Genomic DNA, 24,089 nt, shown 5'->3' on the forward strand with positions numbered 1-24,089 from the left:
TCAACAGTGTACATATAATCTTGGTTTCAGGCTACGACTGACAGACATACGGACCGGACAGGGAGTTTAAATCAACTGAATGAGATTGAAAACGTCAAAAGGAAACCTTCACTCACATTTGTCAATTATTTAAAGAAAAAAAGAAACAAAAAAAATGGATTCAGTGTCAAACATTTCTGTTTTTGTATTCCCACCAATCACATATCATTATTTATTAGCGTGATGATTATTTCCTGTCACATGACCGTTTTTTTTTTCTTTTTCTGACCATTTTTTTTTTTTATCCTGTGGGATTGTTTGTGCATCGATGTTTGTATTTAAAGACGATGAAATCACGTGTAATTAATTAATTAAGTTGTACAACCTCACAGCTGTAAGCAATATCTTGAATCTGTAGCCGAGAGGGAGAGAAGGGAGGAGAGAGATGGGGAGAGAGAGAGAGAGGGAGAAAAGGGAGGAGAGAGAGGGGGAGAGAGGGAGAGAAGGGAGGGAGAGAGAGAGAGAGAGAGGGAGAGAGAGAGGGAGGAGGAGAGAGGGGGAGAGAGGGAGAGGGATAGAGAGAGAGGGGTAGAGAGAGAGGGAGAAAAGGGAGGAGAGAGAGGGAGAGAAGGGAGGAGAGAGAGAGAGAGGGAGAGAAGGGAGGAGAGAAGGGAGAGAGAGAGAGGGGGAGAGAGGGAGAGGGATAGAGAGAGAGGGGATAGAGAGATAGGGATAGAGAGAGAGGGGTAGAGAGAGAGGGAGAGAAGGGAGGAGAGAGAGGGGGAGGGAAGGGAGGAGAGAGATGGGGGAGAGAGAGAGAGAGAGGGAGAAATGGGAGGAGAGAGAGGGGGAGAGAGGGAGAGAAGGGAGGAGAGAGAGAGAGAGGGAGAGAAGGGAGGAGAGAGAGGGGAGAGATAGGAGAGGGATAAGAGAGAGGGGTAGAGAGAGAGGGAGAAAGGGAGGAGAGAGAGGGAGAGAAGGGAGAGGAGAAGGGAGAGAGAGAGGGGGAGAGAGGGAGAGGGATAGAGAGAGAGGGGTAGAGAGATAGGGATAGAGAGAGAGGGGTAGAGAGAGAGGGAGAGAAGGGAGGAGAGAGAGGGGGAGGGAAGAAGGGAATAGAAGGAAAGTCAAGCGTGAGATGTACTGTTAGTGTGTGTGTTAAGCCGTCTCGATCTCTCTCTCTCTCACACACACACACATATTCACACACATACTACAACGACAGGTTCAACTTACGTACCCCCCCCCCCTCCAAAAAAAGGGTCAAATATTTTTGGATCTATGAAATCCTAAGCAAAACTATTGTATTCATGTTTTATTGCAAAGATGTAAAATATGACCGTGTGAGTTGAAAGTTGAAAAAAAGAATCAAGAAAATAAAAAATAAAACCTGCAAAGAATTTGAAGATCTGTCTTTTCATTGGTTAAACAAAAGATCAGACAATTTTTGCTATTGACACCATGCTTATGCTGCATTGTTGGGAAGGGCCCGTAAATAAGCATTTCACTGTTAGTCTACACCTACTGTTTACCAAGCATGTGACAAATAACGTTTGATTTGATTGGATTCATTATGTAAACAAACAAAGAAAGCATCCCAGTTTGTTGTTGTTGTTGTGGGATAGAGACAGAGGGCACATTTGTTTTATTTTACTAGGCAAGTCAGTTAAGAACAAATTCTTATTTATATATGACGGCCTAGGGACAGTGGGTTCACTGCCTTGTTCAGGAGCAGAACGACAGATTTTTTTTAACCTTGTCAGGGTGGAGGATTTGATCTTGCAACCTTCCAGTCCAACACGCTAACCACTAGGCCACCTGTCTCCCCATCTACAGAGTTGTAGCAGTGGGCCAGATTGTAACCTAGTGGTGTACAGTATGCTCCAGAGGCAGCAGCTTAGACAGCTGAACAACCCACATAAATACTACACAATATTATAGTACTATTATATTATAGTACTATTATATTATAGTACTATTATATTATAGTACTATTATATTATAGTACGATTATATTATATTATAGTACTATTATATTATAGTACTATTATATTATAGTACTATTATATTATAGTACTATTATATTATATTATAGTACTATTATATTATAGTACGATTATATTATAGTACTATTATATTATAGTACTATTATGTTATATCATAGTACTATTATATTATAGTACTATTATATTAAAGTACTATTATGTTATATCATAGTACTATTATATTATAGGACTATTATATTATAGTACTATTATATTATAGTACTATATTTTATTATAATACTATTATATTATAGTACTATTATATTATATCATAGTACTATTATATTATAGTACTATATTTTATTATAATACTATTATATTATAGTACTATTATATTATAGTACTTACTATTTGTAGTATCCTGGAATTCTGACCCGAGTTAGGTGTAAATGGAATGTACTTCCCGTTGATGCACTCTTCTCTCCACATATACTCTGACCTTGAATTTAAGCATTTTACACTCCATTCCATTCTCCATTCTCCATTCTCCACTCCATTCCATTCCATTCTCCATTCTCCACTCCATTCCATTCCATTCTTCTCTCCACATATACTCTGACCTTGAATTTAAGCATGAGAATAAAGTCGCTCGCTATCCGTTTGCGGTGGAATTTAAATAAATAAAGGTGTGGCTAAAGATATGTCGTACTCTGACCTTGACTTAATTCCCTCATAGTTCCACCACCTTTATGAGGGAGAAAACCAATTTGTGAGAAAACAAGCATTTTGTGAGTATGGAAACATGTTGCCTTTATATTTTTGTTCAGTGCAACATATTCATAACAAAATATATACTGAGAAGAACAATACTTATAGAGACACACACACATTTGAACTAAATTCATTCAACAGATATCAAGAGCGACTTACAGCCAGAGCATGCAACTAAGGTAGGTAAAACAAACAAATCTTGACAACCCAGAACTAAAATCTCACACCATACCATGTATGTAACATCAATGGAGGCTGTTGAGGGGAGGACGGCATATAATAATGGCCGAAATGGAGTGAATGGAATAGTATCAAACATATTTATGTGTTCAATACCATTTAATTCACTCCATTCCAGACATTACACTCCATTCCAGACATTACACTCCATTCCAGACATTACACTCCATTCCAGACATTACACTCCATTCCAGACATTACACTCCATTCCAGACATTATACTCCATTCCAGACATTATACTCCATTCCAGACATTACACTCCATTCCAGACATTATACTCCATTCCAGACATTACACTCCATTCCAGACATTACACTCCATTCCAGACATTACACTCCATTCCAGACATTATACTCCATTCCAGACATTACACTCCATTCCAGACATTACACTCCATTCCAGACATTACACTCCATTCCAGACATTACACTCCATTCCAGACATTACACTCCATTCCAGACATTACACTCCATTCCAGACATTACACTCCATTCCAGACATTACACTCCATTCCAGACATTACACTCCATTCCAGACATTACACTCCATTCCAGACATTATACTCCATTTTACACTCCATTCCAGACATTACACTCCATTCCAGACATTATACTCCATTTTACACTCCATTCCAGACATTACACTCCATTCCAGACATTACACTCCATTCCAGACATTATACTCCATTCCAGACATTATACTCCATTCCAGACATTACACTCCATTCCAGACATTATACTCCATTTTACACTCCATTCCAGACATTACACTCCATTCCAGACATTACACTCCATTCCAGACATTATACTCCATTCCAGACATTATACTCCATTTTACACTCCATTCCAGACATTACACTCCATTCCAGACATTACACTCCATTCCAGACATTATACTCCATTCCAGACATTACACTCCATTTTACACTCCATTCCAGACATTACACACCATTCCAGACATTACACTCCATTCCAGACATTACACTCCATTCCAGACATTACACTCCATTCCAGACATTACACTCCATTCCAGACATTATACTCCATTCCAGACATTACACTCCATTTTACACTCCATTCCAGACATTACACTCCATTCCAGACATTACACTCCATTTCAGACATTACACTCCTTTCCAGACATTACACTCCATTCCAGACATTACACTCCATTTTACACTCCATTCCAGACATCACACTCCATTCCAGACATTACACTCCATTCCAGACATTACACTCCATTTTACACTCCATTCCAGACATTACACTCCATTCCAGACATTACACTCCATTCCAGACATTACACTCCATTTTACACTCCATTCCAGACATTACACTCCATTCCAGACATTATACTCCATTCCAGACATTACACTCCATTTTACACTCCATTCCAGACATTACACTCCATTCCAGACATTACACTCCATTCCAGACATTACACTCCATTCCAGACATTACACTCCATTCCAGACATTATACTCCATTCCAGACATTACACTCCATTCCAGACATTACACTCCATTCCAGACATTACACTCCATTCCAGACATTACACTCCATTCCAGACATTACACTCCATTTTACACTCCAATCCAAACATTACACTCCATTTTACACTCCATTCCAGACATTACACTCCATTCCAGACATTACACTCCATTCCAGCCATTACACTCCATTCCAGACATTACACTCCATTTTACACTCCATTCCAGACATTACACTCCATTCCAGACATTACACTCCATTCCAGACATTACACTCCATTCCAGACATTACACTCCATTCCAGACATTACACTCCATTTCAGACATTACACTCCTTTCCAGACATTACACTCCATTCCAGACATTACACTCCATTTTACACTCCATTCCAGACATTACACTCCATTCCAGACATTACACTCCATTTTACACTCCATTCCAGACATTACACTCCATTCCAGACATTACACTCCATTTTACACTCCATTCCAGACATTACACTCCATTCCAGACATTACACTCCATTTTAGACATTACACTCCATTTCAGACATTACACTCCATTCCAGACATTACACTCCATTCCAGACATTACACTCCATTTCAGACATTACACTCCTTTCCAGACATTACACTCCATTCCAGACATTACACTCCATTTTACACTCCATTCCAGACATTACACTCCATTCCAGACATTACACTCCATTCCAGACATTACACTCCTTTCCAGACATTACACTCCATTTTACACTCCATTCCAGACATTACACTCCATTCCAGACATTACACTCCATTCCAGACATTATACTCCATTCCAGACATTACACTCCATTCCAGACATTACACTCCATTTTACACTCCATTCCAGACATTACACTCCATTCCAGTCATTACACTCCATTCCAGGCATTCCAGTCCTTTCCAGACATTACACTCCATTCCAGGCATTACACTCCATTCCAGACATTACACTCCATTCCAGACATTACACTCCATTCCAGACATTACACTCCATTCCAGACATTACACTCCATTCCAGACATGACACTCCATTCCAGACATTACACTCCATTCCAGACATTACACTCCATTCCAGACATTACACTCCATTCCAGACATTATTATGAGCCGTCCTCCCCTCATTAGCCTCCACTGTGGCACATGCATCAACCATGTACAGTCAAGTAAACTCTTGTTTTTCAGAAGAAGAAGAACCACTGTCTGCAGAATCAGTGAGTGCAAGAAACTCCCTCAGGGGCTGATCTCTTTACTGGCTCTCAGGCGTAGTGTGACGTCCCTTGACTGCCCTCGTCTGATCAGTTCCTCACGGAGCTGGAAACACGAACAGACAGACACAGTGGTAGACGTGATTATCAGGTAGAGCTGAGGTGAAATCTGATGCTAGTTGAGTAGGATGAACCTGTCTGATCTGAAAGACCTTCTGTAAGACCGTTCCTCTGATGTCATCATCTGTTAATGATGTCAGAGAGGAGAGTTTCATCCTCAGTCCAAAAGTGTATCCTGTGGATACACAATGGGCTGTTATAAACACACACACACAAAAATAATAAATAAAAAAAGTTTGAACAAAAATTAACACCGTACTTACTCGGCCCATTTCTCATTGTTGTGTTATCCACATTGTTGGTTGTGAGATCGGGGGTTGGGTTTGTACTGAATGTTGTGAAGTCACTAGTTGGTTGGGTGGTAGTTGGAAAGGTAGTTGGAACCGGTGTGGTTGTAATGGCTGTAGCACAAAGACACACAAACAGAGATTGGTTGGTTGATTGATTGATTGATTGATTGGTTGGTTGAGTGGTTGAATGGTTGAGTGATTGGTTGATTGGTTGAGTGGTTGATTGATTGGTTGGTTGAGTGGTTGATTGATTGGTTGAGTGGTTGATTGATTGATTGGCTGATTGAGTGGTTGATTGATTGGTTGATTGATTGATTGGTTGATTGATTGGTTGATTGGTTGAGTGGTTGGTTGAGTGGTTGATTGATTGGTTGGTTGGTTGATTGATTGATTGGTTGATGAATTGATTGGTTGATTGTTTGGTTGATTGATGATTGGTTGATTGGTTGGTTGATTGGTTGAGTGATTGATTGGTTGGTTGAGTGATTGGTTGATTGATTGATTGGTTGATTGATTGATTGGTTGATTGATTGATTGGTTGATTGGTTGATTGATTGGTTGAGTGGTTGATTGATTGGTTGAGTGACTGATTGGTTGATTGATTGGTTGAGTGGTTGATTGATTGGTTGAGTGGTTGATTGATTGGTTGAGCAGTTGATTGATTGAGTGGTTGATTCATTGATTGGTTGATTGGTTGATTGATTGATTGGTTGATGAATTGATTGGTTGATTGGTTGGTTGATTGATGATTGGTTGGTTGATTGGTTGATTGAGTGGTTAATTCATTGATTGGTTGATTCATTGATTGATTGGCTGATTGAGTGGTTGATTGATTGATTGGTTGATTGATTGATTGATTGATTGGTTGATTGATTGATTGGTTGATTGGTTGAGTGGTTGGTTGAGTGGTTGATTGATTGATTGGTTGATTGGTTGGTTGGTTGATTGATTGATTGGTTGATGAATTGATTGGTTGATTGGTTGGTTGATTGATGATTGGTTGATTGATTGGTTGATTGGTTGAGTGATTGATTGGTTGGTTGAGTTATTGGTTGATTGATTGATTGGTTGATTGATTGGTTGATTGGTTGATTGATTGGTTGATTGATTGGTTGAGTGGTTGATTGATTGGTTGAGTGATTGATTGGTTGATTGATTGGTTGAGTGGTTGATTGATTGGTTGAGTGGTTGATTGATTGGTTGATTGGGAGTTTTGCCTCTCTAACATGCTTATCAACTAGCATCGCTCTGTAGCAGTGAAACTACCAGAACACCAGAAAGGGGCTGAATGATCTCCGGAGAACGTGGTGTATTTATACTTTACCATCACTTGAGTTAACACTGACGATCACACAGCGCAGCTCGGAGTGATACCTGGAACTGAGATCGACAGAAGTGAGAACAACTGTGGCGCTGTACAGATCTTTGTTTACACAGCCATAAAGAGTTACAAAATAAAAACAAAGCCCACACCGTTAAAACCAACGTAGCGGTTTAAAGACAGTGATAACGTGTTACTGTCTGCTGCTGCAGCTCTCCAATCATATTACCCAATCAACTAAAGGTATTCATATCCAATAGGCTTAATAGTAGACTACAGAAATGTCTGGTTTAAAACAAGTTTCATGTTTAAGATTTTGTAGTTTTTAATTTAGCCTTTATTTAATCAGGTATGTCTTTGAGAACACATTCTGTTGTGATCTAAGTTTCAAGTTTAACTAGCTGCAGGCTGACCTGCCGAGCACTCCCTGAGCAATGAAGCACACAGGATAGTACCCTCCCTCCTCATCATCAGTAGGCGTCCATCTTAGAAGGTACTCTCATGGGCTAGTGGTGTTCTCTCTGATGTTGCCAGGTCCACTCATCAACAGCTCTGAAACCCTTACGCACGGGGAGACGAAAAGACAATGGGACACATTTTCATAGTGCAAAAGACAATGTGCAAAGTATAAAAATGACCATAAACAGTATTATCATCTGTCAGTGTGATTTAATATGAAACTTTTCTTCAACAATGTGCGTTATAAGGAGTCAATATTTTAACTAGAGTTAGGTCAATTGAGCAATACACGAATAGTCCATTCTTTTTAACTGACAAGTTTTGAAATAAATCACGTTGACAGAATATGACAAAAGTTTTATGGTTATTTTTTTTTAACGGTTTGCACAATCACGTTGCACTATGAAAATGTTGCCCAGTGGAATGTACTGAACATTGTAGGTACAACAAGTAATGAATAAAGCCGATTAATTACCCACATGAATGTAATTAGTCATTTACTGTACGTGCCAGAACAGGAAACAGGAAACAGATCAGTTTTGCACATGTCTGAGTATTCTGTAGTGTAAACTAACATCATCATGGTCTCTAAGGTTGAGATACACAGTCAGTTTTTCCACCCAGTGGAGACAAATCGTTTTACAAAGTGCTTCGCTGACTGTCATGATGCATCAGTCCAGGGGTGTCAAACTCAGATCCCGGAGGGTCACGTGTCAGCTGGTTTCTGTTACTTCATTTCAATTTGTGTCCAATTAAGACCTAGAAAACCAGGTGAGGTGGAGGTCCTAATAAGCAATGACCTAAATATATCAATCAAATACAAGGAGGAGCAAATACTTGGAGATACACACACCTGGCACTCCAGGAAGTGAGTTTGACAGCAGTGATTTAGGCTAATAGCTAATAGCTAATAGCCCAGGTCGGGTGCAATGTTTCGCATTGCTTTTCTCTTACGTGGAGTGGGTAGCCTGTGCTCTGACACTGATCTCCAGGGGATGGTCTGCGGAGGCGTAGAGCAGTGCACCCTGGGCTGGCGTCGGAGACTGGAACATGGGTAGGTACACCCCCTCCGTACAGGACGGCGCCACGGGGTCGACTGGAAGACAAGCCAATGAGATACAACACATGGTACCAGTCTCTTTAACCAACATTCCACAATGACATGTACAAGGAGTGGAATATCGGCTAACCAGATTGGTACATGTCAGGCTACATGAATGGCTATATGACTGGCTACATGTCTGGCTACATGACTGGCTACATGTCAGGCTACATGACTGGCTACATGTCTGGCTACATGACTGGCTATATGTCTGACTACATGTCAGGCTACCTGTCAGGCTATATGACAGGCTACATGTCAGGCTACATGTCAGGCTACATATCAGGCTACATGTCAGGCTACATGACTGGCTACATGTCTGGCTACATGACTGGCTATATGTCTGACTACATGTCTGACTACATGTCAGGCTACCTGTCAGGCTACATGACAGGCTACATGTCAGGCTACATGACATGTCAGGCTACATGTCAGGCTACATGTCAGGCTATATGACTGGCTACATGTCAGGCTACATGACTGACTACATATCAGGCTACATGTCAGGCTACATGTCAGGCTACATGTTAGGCTACATGTCAGGCTACATGTCAGGCTACATGTCAGGCTACATGTCAGGCTACATGTCAGGCTACATGACTAGTTACCAATGTTTTTCAGAATAAATCAGTCCCAGAACCACACCACTATGCTACAGGATTGGCTACATGTCAGGCTACATGTCAGGCTACATATCAGGCTACATGTCAGGTTACACGTCAGGCTACATGTCAGGCTACATGTCAGGCAACATGTCAGGTTACACGTCAGGCTACATGACTGGCTACATGTCAGGCTACATGTCAGGCTACATGACTAGTTACTAATGTTTTTCATAATAAATCAGTCCCAGAACCACACCACTATGCAACAGGATTGGCTACATGTCAGGCTACATGTCAGGCTACATGTCAGGCTACATGTCAGGCTACATGTCAGGTTACACGTCAGGCTACATGTCAGACTACATGTCAGGCTACATGTCAGGTTACACGTCAGGCTACATGACTTGCTACATGTCAGGCTACATGTCAGGCTACATGACTACTTACTAATGTTTTTCAGAATAAATCAGTCCCAGAACCACACCACTATGCTACAGGATTGGCTACATGTCAGGCTACATGTCAGGCTACAGGATTGGCTACATGCCAGGCTATATGACTGACTACATGCCAGGCTATATGACTGACTACATGTCAGGCTACAGGATTGGCTACTCTGCATGAAATGCAATGACCATCCAATTCACTAATTGGCCTTTTGAACAATCACATCAGATCTTATCACATCAGATATATATCAGAGCTGATCTGATTGGTCAAAACACCTGGGCTGCCTGTGTAAACGGAGCCTTTCCGATCTTTCTTTCTTCACCTGTCATTGCAAACTGAACAGGCAGTTTGCTGAGTGTATGGCCAGAGGTCCTGTTAGATCGAGATCCATTCGGATAGGAGAGAGAGATGGACTGAGTAAGGAAGTCCTCCATCATCATCTGAACTGCGTATGTTCCAGTTGTATTCGTGTTGCTCCAAAACGACAAGGTGCAGTCCTAAAGGAGACTAGATTAAAGGGGCAATACACAAGGTGCAGTCCTAAAGGAGACTAGATTAAAGGGGCAATAAGGTGCAGTCCTAAAGGAGACTAGATTAAAGGGGCCATTCACAAGGTGCAGTCCTAAAGCAGACTAGATTAAAGGGGCAATACACAAGGTGCAGTCCTAAAGGAGACTAGATTAAAGGGGCAATACACCAGGTGCAGTCCTAAAGGAGACTAGATTAAAGGGGCAATAAGGTGCAGTCCTAAAGGAGACTAGATTAAAGGGGCAATAAGGTGCAGTCCTAAAGGAGACTAGATTAAAGGGGCAATACACCAGGTGCAGTCCTAAAGGAGACTAGATTAAAGGGGCAATGAGGTGCAGTCCTAAAGGAGACTAGATTAAAGGGGCAATAAGGTGCAGTCCTAAAGGAGACTAGATTAAAGGGGCAATAAGGTGCAGTCCTAAAGGAGACTAGATTAAAGGGGCAATACACCAGGTGCAGTCCTAAAGGAGACTAGATTAAAGGGGCAATACACAAGGTGCAGTCCTAAAGGAGACTAGATTAAAGGGGCAATAAGGTGCAGTCCTAAAGGAGACTAGATTAAAGGGGCAATACACCAGGTGCAGTCCTAAAGGAGACTAGATTAAAGGGGCAATAAGGTGCAGTCCTAAAGGAGACTAGATTAAAGGGGCAATACACAAGGTGCAGTCCTAAAGGAGACTAGATTAAAGGGGCAATAAGGTGCAGTCCTAAAGGAGACTAGATTAAAGGGGCAATACACAAGGTGCAGTCCTAAAGGAGACTAGATTAAAGGGGCAATAAGGTGCAGTCCTAAAGGAGACTAGATTAAAGGGGCAATAAGGTGCAGTCCTAAAGGAGACTAGATTAAAGGGGCAATACACCAGGTGCAGTCCTAAAGGAGACTAGATTAAAGGGGCAATAAGGTGCAGTCCTAAAGGAGACTAGATTAAAGGGGCAATACACCAGGTGCAGTCCTAAAGGAGACTAGATTAAAGGGGCAATAAGGTGCAGTCCTAAAGGAGACTAGATTAAAGGGGCAATAAGGTGCAGTCCTAAAGGAGACTAGATTAAAGGGGCAATACACAAGGTGCAGTCCTAAAGGAGACTAGATTAAAGGGGCAATACACCAGGTGCAGTCCTAAAGGAGACTAGATGAAAGGGGCAATAAGGTGCAGTCCTAAAGGAGACTAGATTAAAGGGGCAATACACAATTCTTACATACATTTTAAAACAATATATAAACCAATTGATTCTTGAAGTATATAACTTATAAATGCCTCGGGGGCTTTAAGGCCTCAATGAGGCCTCAATGAGGCCTCAATGCCTCAGTTCAACTGTCGTACCCCATCAGAACCAGTAATATAAACTTGCCTCAGTTCAACTGTCGTACCCCATCAGAACCAGTAATATAAACTTGCCTCAGTTCAACTGTCGTACCCCATCAGAACCAGTAATATAAACTTGCCTCAGTTCAACTGTCGTACCCCATCAGAACCAGTAATATAAACTTGCCTCAGTTCAACTGTCGTACCCCATCAGAACCAGTAATATAAACTTGCCTCAGTTCAACTGTCGTACCCCATCAGAACCAGTAATATAAACTTGTTTTACTCTATTGTTTGTAAAAACATAAATGTGAACTATACGTTTGGTATCATGGAGTCCTTGCATCCGAAGCTCTGTCTATGACTGTTAGAGTGGCTACATTTCTCCGACCCCTATCCTTCAGCTGTTTACCGAAACAGTGGCGGGTGTCACGACTTTGCTATTGTTAGAACTGCGTACCGCCCCTTTACGCAGTGTCATTTCAGATAAATAACTTTCCTTTTCTTTAGCGAGGTTCACAAAAACATCCCCATGCTGAGCGCACAGCCGACAGCTAGCCAGACAGACAAAACAACAAAAGTTGTACTTCTCTTCCCACAGGTCCTGTCTTATTCCACTAGCTATTCCTCTCCACTAGGTGGCAGTGTTCACTGATACACTAACTTGGAACGCTCAACCTGGAAACTTATAGCAATCACGTTATTGTCACGCAACAATCAACAATGACGTATCAACTCCAAATATACCAAATACAATTCTTAACTGGTTATTTCCTTTTCACTTACTATCATCATCATTGTCTATCTGTTTTGCTGTCATGTGGATACTAACCCATCGCAGAGTGAAGTTAACACCGGCAAGGTTACTAGATGTGACACACTCATCTGTTGGTACTGCATATCTGCATCAGACCTCATCCCCATCTGGGTCAAAGGACAACATGTTGAAATCTCTTCGACAATTGACTGGGACACAGAGAGAGAGAGAGAGAGGGGGGGAGGGGTGGTTGGGAAGGGAGAGAGAGAGAGGGAGGGAGGAAAGAGGGGGAGGGAGAGTGAGAGAGAGAGAGAGAGAGAGAGAGAGAGAGAGAGAGAGAGAAAGAGAAGGGGGACAGAGGTAGAGGGGGTGTGAGAGGGCAGAGCGGGGGTGGGAGAGAGAGAGAGGGGGAGGGGTGGTTGGGAAAGGAGAGAGAGAGAGAGAGAGAGAGAGAGAGAGAGAGAGAGAAAGAGAACGGGGGACAGAGGTAGAGGGGGTGTGAGAGGGCAGAGCGGGGGTGGGAGAGAGAGAGAGGGGAGATAGAGAGAGAGGGGGAGACAGAGAGAGAGACAGAGAGAAGGGGGTGTGAGAGGAGAGAGTGAAAGAAAGGGCGAGAGAGGGGGAGACAGAGAGAGAGGGGGGAGACAGAGAGAGAGGGGGGTAGACAGAGAAAGAGGGGGAGACAGAGAAAGAGAGGGGGAGACAGATAGAGAGAGAGGGGGAGACAGAGAAAGAGGGGGAGACAGAGAGAGAGAGGGGGAGACAGAGAGAGATGGGGAGACAGAGAGAGAGAGGGGGGAGACAGAGGGAGAGAGAGGGGGAGACAGAGAAAGAGGGGGAGACACAGAGAGAGAGGGGGAGACAGAGAAAGAGGGGGAGACAGAGAGAGAGAGGGGGAGACAGAGAAAGGGGGGAGACAGAGAGAGAGGGGGAGACAGAGAAGGGGGGAGACAGAGAGAGAGGGGGAGACAGAGAGAGAGGGGGAGACAGAGAGAGAGGGGGAGACAGAGAAAGGGGGGAGACAGAGAGAGAGGGGGAGACAGAGAGAGAGGGGGAGACAGAGAAAGGGGGAGACAGAGAGAGAGAGGGGGAGACAGAGAAAGGGGGAGACAGAGAGAGAGGGGGAGACAGAGACATGACATGGGTATGTAGTCCTGTATGTATATAGTAGTATTTACCTCATGGGTATGTAGTCCTGTATGTATATAGTAGTATTTACCTCATGGGTATGTAGTCCTGTATGTATATAGTAGTATTTACCTCATGGTTATGTAGTCATGTATGTATATAGTAGTATTTACCGCATCAGAGGTATGACGGTGGTCTGTGGAGATCGGTTGACTTTCCCTGTGTCAGACCTGACCCCGAGATCCACATGAGTCAACAGCCTCCAACCAACAACATTATTAATGGTGGACATCCAGGAACCCCCATTCATCCTGTGATGATGTAAGAGACAGAGAGGAATGACAGACGGAGTTAGCAAACACTCCTAAACACTCTTGTTGTTACTGTATGTGGTAAGTTGTTCATCATGTACAGTACTGTGTGTATTCATCAATGTGTTTTTTTCCAACTCTTTTAATAATACTGTTTGCCCAGAAATGGGACGATATGTATGTTGCCCATTGGCCCTATAACGACTTTGGTAACCAGGATGCAATAACCAGAAATTGGACAATACACTCCCCCTCTGTATGTATTTGGACAGTGAAGCTTAAACATTTAATACGGCTATATAGTCCAGTATTTTGGATTGGAGAACAAACGTTTCATATGAGGCAACAGCACAGAATGTCAGCTTTCATTTGAGGGTATTTTCATACATATTTGAGTTATCTTTTAGAAATGAAAGCACTTTATAGATCTAGTCCCCCATTTGAAGATGTCATAAGTATTTGGACAAAATTCACTTATAGTGTAGTCAAAAGTTTAGTATTTAGTCCCATATTCTTAGCACTCAATGACTACATCAAGCTTGTGACTCTACAAACGTGTTGGATCCATTTGCAGTATCTGTGGCTAAATCGAGTGTGCCTACTGCGCTGGCCAAATCGGATGGCTCATATCACCTTACTTATTTACAGCATCCACAACAAAATTTGATGCTACGTGAGATTTGATCATTTTTAACATGACCAGAGAGAAACTATCAAAGAGTACCTCCAAAGAGCTGCAGTTTTTATGAGTGAGTTTGTGTTTAAGTTTTTATTCAACAATTTAAACACTGTTTTTATTCAAATACAGATGAAAAAACAGTGTTCAGATGTGATTGGAAGTCCAAGTCCTAATAAAAACCACACCACAAAAACAATACAGTTGAAGTGGGAAGTTTACATACGCTTAGGTTGGAGTCATTAAAACTCGTTTTTCAACCATGCCACAAATGTCTTGTTAACAAACTATAGTTTTGGTAAGTCGGTTAGGACATCTACTTTGTGCATGACACAAGTCATTTTTCCAACAATTGTTTACAGACAGATTATTTCACTTATAATTCACTGAATCACAATTCCAGTGGGTCAGAAATGTACATACACTAAGTTGACTGTGCCTTTAAACAGCTTGGAAAATTCCAGAAAATGATGTCATGGCTTTACAAGCTTCTGATAGGCTAACTGACATCATTTGACTCAATTGGCCGTGTACCTGTGGATGTATGTCAAGGCCTACCTTCAAACTCAGTGCCTCTTTGCCTGAGAATGGAAAAATCCAAAGAAATCAGCCAAGACCTCAGAAAAAAATTGTAGACCTCCACAAGTCTGGTTCATCCTTGAGAACAATTTCCAAACGCCTGGAGGTACCACATTCATCTGTACAAGCAATAGTAAGCAAGTATAAACACCATTGGACCAAGCAGCCGTCATACCGCTCAGGAAGGAGACGCGTTCTGTCTCCTAGAGATGAACGTACTTTGGTGCGAAAAGTGCAAATCAATCTCAAGACAACAGCAAAGGACCTTGTGAAGATGCTGGAGGAAACAGGTACAAAAGTATCTATATCCACAGTAAAACAAGTCCTATATCGACATAACCTGAAAGGCCGCTCAGCAAGGAAGACCAAAACCGCCATAAAAAAGCCAGACTACGGTTTGCAACTGCACATGGGGACAAAAATCATACTTTTTGGAGAAATGTCCTCTGGTCTGATGAAACACAAATAGAACTGTTTGGCCATAATGACCATCGTTATGTTTGGAGGAAAAAGGGGGATGCTTGCAAGCCGAAGAATACCATCCCAACCGTGAAGCACGGAGGTGGCATCATCATGTTGTGGGGGTGATTTGCTGCAGGAGGGACTGGTGCACATCACAAAATAGATGGCAATCATGACGAAGGACAATTATGTGGATATATTGAAGCAACATCTGAAGACTTCAGTTAAAGCTTAAAAACAAGTTAAAGCTTGGTCGCAAATGGGTCTTCCAAATGGACAATGACCCCAAGCGTACTTCCAAAGTTGTGGCAAAGTGGTTTAAGGACAACAAAGTCAAGGTATTGGAGTGGCCATCACAAAGCCCTGACCTCAATTCTATAGAAAATTTGTGGGCAGAACTGAAAAAGCGTGTGCGAGCAAGGAGGCCTACAAACCTGACTCTGTTACACCAGCTCTGTCAGGAGGAGTGGGCCAAAATTTACCCAACGTATTGTGGGAAGCTTGTGGAAGGCTACCCGAAACATTTGACTCAAGTTAAACAATTTAAAGGCAATGCTACCAAATACTAATTGAGTGTATGTAAACTTCTGACCCACTTGGAATGTGATGAAAAAAATAAAAGCTGAAATTAATAATTCTCTCTACTATTATTCTGACATTTCACATTTTTAAAATAAAAGTGGTGATCCTAACTGACCTAAGACAGGGAATTATTACTAGTATTTAATGTCAGGAATTGTGAAAAACTGTGTAACAAATGTATTTGGCTAAGGTGTATGTAAACTTCTGACTTCAACTGTACATATGTATTAATATATATATTTATTAATATTAAAAAATATATATATACACTACATAAGTATAAAAAAAAAAGGTTTGTTGAAGCAGATAACAAAACCTTCTAATTATATAAAGGGTCATTTCAATCATAGAAATGGAATTCCTAGACTGGACCCATCCCTCCAGACCACTGCAATGCAGCCGGTACACCAAATCAAATCCAATTTTATTTGTCACATACACATGGTTAGGGTCTAAGCTACAACATGTGAGATAATGAAAATCTGATTTGTTCATTTTAGATCATTTAAATTGAAGGTTAAAAAAAGTAATATTATTATTTATACCTTTATTTAACTAGGCAAGTCAGATAATTAAGAACAAATTCTTATTTTCAATGACGGCCTAGGAACAGTGGGTTAACTGCCTTTTTCAGGTGTAGAACAACCTTGTCAGCTCAGGGGTTTGAACTTGCAACCTTCCAGTTACTAGTCCAACATCCTAACCACTAGGCTACCCTGCCTCCCCGTTTAACTACTATAACCTATAACCTATAACTACTTTGGTTACCAGGATACAATAACTTAGCTGTACACTGTATCTGCAGATCAGAAACCCAATCAGTAATGGATGGAACATACAGCATCTAAGTAACTTATAAAACATTTCACCGTAATAAACTGATGATATAGGATGCAGATCAAACCATCACTCACCGAAGGTCAAAAGTGTGTGTGTTATTGGAGACGTGTCTAGTCATTCGTCCCTCTGTCTGACACCAGTCTCCGGACATCTCCTGGTCCACTGTCTGAACCGCTAGACTAGTCCGAGTCCCACAGTCCCCACTGACACAAAGCCAGGTATCAGTAAAGGTGCAGCTGTGAAATCCTGTCTTATAGCGAAGGTCCACCTGCAACGAACCTCCACTTTATAAAGACCACCACTTAATACAAATGTCAAGGGCGACTGCACTTCCTGATATGACCTCGTTTTAGATTTGGTTCATTAATAAATTACTGAATTAATTTGGTTTCGGGGGGTCTCTTTTGTGTGTTTGCAGGTGGGAAGAGTTTGCCAAGTCGTTTTGCCATTTAGCTTCAGCCGACTGATGTACAACCATGGCAAAGTTGTTTTGACTTCGGATTGACGATTGCCGCGGCTAGTTAGGGAGCGTCAATATATTACACAATGCTGTCCAAGGGGGAAAAAACAGTGTTTTGTTGTTTGCACTAACTTCTTTGTTGTTGTAATATGGCAAAGCGAACGTTAAGGACTCCAGATTTAATCAAGACGTATGTATTCCATTTTATGTCTTTTTTTAAATTTTATTTTTATTTGACTATTGTCTGGATGTAAGAATAGGGTTGAAAACTCCTGGTAATTTACTAAACTTTTCTTATTAATCCTTAAGGTCTACTGACACATAATAAGTAACATAATAAAATAATCCCCCAACAAAATCCGTCTGTTTAAACTAGAGATATCTGTATTTTTTTTCTCTCAAAGTGAAAGTCCGTTGGGCTATGTTTTTAAGATGGTCTCCTTCTCCCAAATTCATTCAGCTGATGTTCTGAAAGAGCTCCAAAATCTGGACCCCTACAAATCAGCCGGGCTAGACAATCTGGACCCTTTCTTTCTAAAATTATCTGCAGAAATTGTTGCCAGCCCTATTACTAGCCTGTTCAACCTCTCTTTCGTGTCGTCTGAGATTCCCAAAGATTGGAAAGCAGCTGCGGTCATCCCCCTCTTCAAAGGGGGGGACACTCTTGACCATGCCTTTCTAAGGACTTCGAAAGCCAAGTCAACAAACAGATTACCGACCATTTCGAATCTCACCATACCTTCTCTGCTATGCAATCTGGTTTCAGAGCTGGTCAATGGTGCACCTCAGCCACGCTCAAGGTCCTAAACGATATCTTAACCGCCATCGATAAGAAACATTACTGTGCAGCCGTATTCATTGATCTGGCCAAGGCTTTCGACTCTGTCAATCACCACATCCTCATCGGCAGACTCGACAGCCTTGGTTTCTCAAATGATTGCCTCGCCTGGTTCACCAACTACTTCTCTGATAGAGTTCAGTGTGTCAAATCGGAGGGTCTGCTGTCCGGACCTCTGGCAGTCTCTATGGGGGTGCCACAGGGTTCAATTCTTGGACCGACTCTCTTCTCTGTATACATCAATGAGGTCGCTCTTGCTGCTGGTGAGTCTCTGATCCACCTCTATGCAGACGACACCATTCTGTATACTTCTGGCCCTTCTTTGGACACTGTGTTAACAACCCTCCAGGCAAGCTTCAATGCCATACAACTCTCCTTCCGTGGCCTCCAATTGCTCTTAAATACAAGTAAAACTAAATGCATGCTCTTCAACCAATCGCTACCTGCACCTGCTCGCCTGTCCAACATCACTACTCTGGACGGCTCTGACTTAGAATACGTGGACAACTACAAATAGTTAGGTGTCTGGTTAGACTGTAAACTCTCCTTCCAGACCCATAGCAAACATCTCCAATCCAAAGTTAAATCTAGAATTGGCTTCCTATTTCACAACAAAGCATCCTTCACTCATGCTGCCAAACATAAAAACTGACCATCCTACCAATCCTCGACTTTGGCGATGTCATTTACAAAATAGCCTCCAACACTCTACTCAACAAATTGGATGCAGTCTATCACAGTGCCATCCGTTTTGTCACCAAAGCCCCATATACTACCCACCATTGCGACCTGTATGCTCTCGTTGGCTGGCCCTCGCTTCATACTCGTCGCCAAACCCACTGGCTCCATGTCATCTACAAGACCCTGCTAGGTAAAGTCCCCCCTTATCTCAGCTCGCTGGTCACCATAGCATCTCCCACCTGTAACACACGCTCCAGCAGGTATATCTCTCTAGTCACCCCCAAAACCAATTCTTTCTTTGGCCGCCTCTCCTTCCAGTTCTCTGCTGCCAATGACTGGAACGAACTACAAAAATCTCTGAAACTGGAAACACTTATCTCCCTCACTAGCTTTAAGCACCAACTGTCAGAGCAGCTCACAGATTACTGCACCTGTACATAGCCCACCTATAATTTAGCCCAAACAACTACCTCTTTCCCTACTCTATTTAATGAATTTATTTATTTTGCTCCTTTGCACCCCATTATTTTTATTTCTACTCTGCACATTCTTCCATTGCAAATCTACCATTCCAGTGTTTTACTTGCTATATTGTATTTACTTTGCTACCATGGCCTTTTTTTGCCTTTACCTCCCTTATCTCACCTCATTTGCTCACATCGTATATAGACTTGTTTATACTGTATTATTGACTGTATGTTTGTTTTACTCCATGTGTAACTCTGTGTCGTTGTATGTGTCGAACTGCTTTGCTTTATCTTGGCCAGGTCGCAATTGTAAATGAGAACTTGTTCTCAACTTGCCTACCTGGTTAAATAAAGGTGAAATAAATAAATTAAATAAATAAAACCATGGATCATTTAGCTATTTGATTTGGAATTTTAGGACCCGTTTAGGTATCAACAGGGGTCCTAAAGGGGTCCTAAAATTCCAAATAAAAAAAACTAAATGATCCATCTTAAAAACATGGCCCAACGGCTTTGACTTTTAGAGGATAACAGGTCATTTAGGAAATCTATAGAACCTTTGGTCATTTATACTTGTCATTTTTCTTCATCATATCTGTGTCTATGTTGTCCATTTGTTTCTACTAGATAGACCAAGTGGTTCAGGAGAAAATAGCCTCATTAATGAAAAAAGCATCTAATCAACAGTGACGTCAATTCCAACTAATTCTGCAAACTCATCCAACTATCGACTTTTCACAACTGCCACCAGTTCAGCCCCAAAAACGTTTACAACAAAGATATATTGACGTAAATAAATAAATAATAACAAATAGAGGCGAAAGGATATTTCGTGCTGAAACCCTCAATTAACACCAACGGTATTATATTTTTAATATGAATAATGGAAACGTAAATATAATAATATTTAGGTTTCCATTATTCATATTAAAAATATAATCTTTAATTATTTTTACATCTTTATACATGTTATAAAAACTCCCGAAAATCCTTTTACCAAAATTCTGGTAGTTTACTGACAAAATTGGTAAGTGAACAATAATATTCAGACTTTAAAAGAAGAAGTCCCATCAGTGCGGTCTTACCCTGTAGGTTCCGTTTGGGTTGCTCCCTCTGGGGTCGAAGGTCATGGTGCCTCCGTAGAAGTGGGAGGCCCAGGAGCTGGAGACCAGCAGCAGTAGTAGTAGTGTGGACTGGGATGGAGACATGGTGTCTGTCTCTCTGTCTGTGCCACTCTGAGTGCCGACTCTGCTTTAATACACAGTACAGAGTACAGTAGAGGCACATACGCACATTAAATGTGCGAGCACACACACACACACACACACACACACACACACACACACACACACACACACACACACACACACACACGATCATAATTTCCTTAGAACCACGCATGAGGAAACATACGTGATTGTTTTGTATGAGGAATGAGGAAAAAGCCTTGGAATGAGGACAAGCCTTTCATAGAAGACATCTTTGATAAACACAACACACCCACAAATAAAACAAACCCACTTTAGAATGTGACCTACTGGGGAGAATGAAAATCATCAGTCATAATCAAATCAAATTGTATTTGTCACATGCGTTGAACCCAACAGGTTACCGTAACACTTACAAGCCCCAACAATGCAGAGTAAAAATAACTGAGAAAAATGTGGTAGATAAACTAAAGGAAAAATTGTAAGACAATAAAATAACAATAACAAGGCGATATACAAGGGGTACTGGTACCGAGTCAATGTGCAACAAGGGTAGTCGAAGTAATTAGGGTAGTATGTACAAGTAGGTAGGGGTAAAGTGACTATGCATAGATCATAAACAGAGAATAGTAGCAGTGTATGTGAAGAGTGTGAAGAAATGTGTATGTACAGTGGGGTGAACAAGTATTTGATACACTGCCGATTTTGCAGGTTTTCCTACTTACAAAGCATGTAGAGGTCTGTAATATTTATCATAGGTACACTTCAACTGTGAGAGACGGAATCTAAAACAAAAATCCAGAAAATCACATTGTATTATTTTTCAGTAATTATTTTTGCATTTTATTGCATGACATAAGTATTATGTATACAGAAGCTGTTCAGCATTCTAATGGCTTGGAGGGTAGAAGCTGTTCAGCATTCTAATGGCTTGGAGGGTAGAAGCTGTTCAGCAGTCTAATGGCTTGGAGGGTAAAAGCTGTTCAGCAGTCTGATGGCTTGGAGGGTAAAAGCTGTTCAGCATTCTAATGGCTTGGAGGGTAAAAGCTGTTCAGCATTCTAATGGCTTGGAGGGTAAAAGCTGTTCAGCATTCTAATGGCTTGGAGGGTAAAAGCTGTTCAGCATTCTAATGGCTTGGAGGGTAAAAGCTGTTCAGCATTCTAATGGCTTGGAGGGTAAAAGCTGTTCAGCAGTCTGATGGCTTGGAGGGTAGAAGCTGTTCAGCAGTCTGATGGCTTGGAGGGTAGAAGCTGTTCAGCATTCTGATGGCTTGGAGGGTAGAAGCTGTTCAGCAGTCTAATGGCTTGGAGGGTAGAAGCTGTTCAGCAGTCTGATGGCTTGGAGGGTAGAAGCTGTTCAGCAGTCTAATGGCTTGGGGGGTAGAAGCTGTTCAGCATTCTAATGGCTTGGAGGGTAGAAGCTGTTCAGCATTCTAATGGCTTGGAGGGTAGAAGCTGTTCAGCATTCTAATGGCTTGGAGGGTAGAAGCTGTTCAGCAGTCTAATGGCTTGGAGGGTAGAAGCTGTTCAGCAGTCTAATGGCTTGGAGGGTAAAAGCTGTTCAGCAGTCTGATGGCTTGGAGGGGGTAGGGTAGAAGCTGTTCAGCAGTCTGATGGCTTGGAGGGTAGAAGCTGTTCAGCATTCTGATGGTAGAAGCTGTTCAGCAGTCTAATGGCTTGGAGGGTAGAAGCTGTTCAGCATTCTAATGGCTTGGGGGTAGAAGCTGTTCAGCAGTCTAATGGCTTGGGGGGTAGAAGCTGTTCAGCAGTCTAATGGCTTGGGGGTAGAAGCTGTTCAGCAGTCTAATGGCTTGGAGGGTGAAGCTTCAGGGGGTAGAAGCTGTTCAGCAGTCTAGAATGTAGAAGCTGTTCAGCATTCTAATGGCTTGGGGGTAGAAGCTGTTCAGCAGTCTAATGGCTTGGAGGGTAAAAGCTAAAAGCTGTTCAGCAGTCTGATGGCTTGGAGGGTAGAAGCTGTTCAGCAGTCTGATGGCTTGGAGGGTAGAAGCTGTTCAGCATTCTGATGGCTTGGGGGTAGAAGCTGTTCAGCAGTCTAATGGCTTGGAGGGTAGAAGCTGTTCAGCAGTCTGATGGCTTGGGGGGTAGAAGCTGTTCAGCAGTCTAATGGCTTGGGGGGTAGAAGCTGTTCAGCAGTCTAATGGCTTGGGGGTAGAAGCTGTTCAGCAGTCTGTTCAGCATTCTAATGGCTTGGGGGTAGAAGCTGTTCAGCAGTCTGGAGGGTGGCTGTTCAGCAGTCTAATGGGGGTAGAAGCTGTTCAGCAGTCTGATGGCTTGGAGGGTAAAAGCTGTTCAGCAGTCTGATGGCTTGGAGGGTAGAAGCTGTAGAAGCTGTTCAGCAGTCTGATGGCTTGGGGGTAGAAGCTGCAGTCTGATGGCTTGGGGGTAGAAGCTGTTCAGCAGTCTGTTCAGCATGGCTTGGGGCTTGGAGGGTAGAAGCTGTTCAGCAGTCTGATGGCTTGGGGGTAGAAGCTGTTCAGCAGTCTGATGGCTTGGGGGTAGAAGCTGTTCATGGCAGTCTGTTCAGGTCTGATGGGAGGGTAGAAGCTGTTCAGCAGTCTGATGGCTTGGAGGGTAGAAGCTGTTCAGCAGTCTGATGGCTTGGGGGTAGAAGCTGTTCAGCAGTCTAATGGCTTGGAGGGTAGAAGCTGTTCAGCAGTCTGATGGCTTGGGGGTAGAAGCTGTTCAGCAGTCTAATGGCTTGGGGGTAGAAGCTGTTCAGCAGTCTGATGGCTTGGAGGGTAGAAGCTGGTAGAAGCTGTTGTTCAGCAGTCTCTAATGGCTTGGGGGTAGAAGCTGTTCAGCAGTCTGATGGCTTGGGGGGTAGAAGCTGTTCAGCAGTCTGATGGCTTGGGGGTAGAAGCTGTTCAGCAGTCTAATGGCTTGGGGGTAGAAGCTGTTCAGCAGTCTAATGGCTTGGGGGTAGAAACTGTTCAGCAGTCTAATGTCTTGGGGGTAGAAGCTGTTCAGGAGCCTTTTGGTGCCAGAGTTGGCTCTCCGCTACCGCTTGCCTTGCGGTAGCAGGGAGAACAGTTTATGACTTGGGTGGTTTCTATGGCCTTCCTCTGACACCGCCTGGTATAGAGGTCCTGGATGGCAGGGAGCTCGGTCCCAGTGATGTACTGGGCTGTACACACTACCCTCTATAGTGCCTTGAGGTCTGATGCCCACACACATGCACACTCACTCAAGAATGTAAGCACACACACA

The 24,089-nt window shown here is 42.3% G+C and overlaps 1 long non-coding RNA gene across 2 annotated transcripts; it reads right to left on the reverse strand.

Annotated features, from left to right (window-relative positions):
- Positions 1-5,501: 5,501 nt before the first annotated feature.
- On the reverse strand, positions 5,502-20,914 carry LOC121841703. 2 transcript variants are annotated; one of them, XR_006080742.1, is made up of 10 exons: positions 20,739-20,914; positions 17,282-17,475; positions 13,931-14,068; positions 12,705-12,796; positions 8,838-8,979; positions 7,838-7,984; positions 7,428-7,483; positions 6,077-6,214; positions 5,906-5,988; positions 5,502-5,799 (listed from the first exon to the last, which is right to left on the reverse strand). It is a non-coding gene; the product is annotated as an uncharacterized LOC121841703 (long non-coding RNA). The 2 variants fall into 2 exon arrangements; XR_006080743.1 differs by having other exon boundaries at positions 12,705-12,838.
- Between the last annotated feature and the right edge of the window lie 3,175 nt (positions 20,915-24,089).

The sequence above is a fragment of the Oncorhynchus tshawytscha genome, linkage group LG33, assembly GCF_018296145.1.
Source record: "Oncorhynchus tshawytscha isolate Ot180627B linkage group LG33, Otsh_v2.0, whole genome shotgun sequence".
Lineage (NCBI taxonomy): Eukaryota > Metazoa > Chordata > Actinopteri > Salmoniformes > Salmonidae > Oncorhynchus > Oncorhynchus tshawytscha.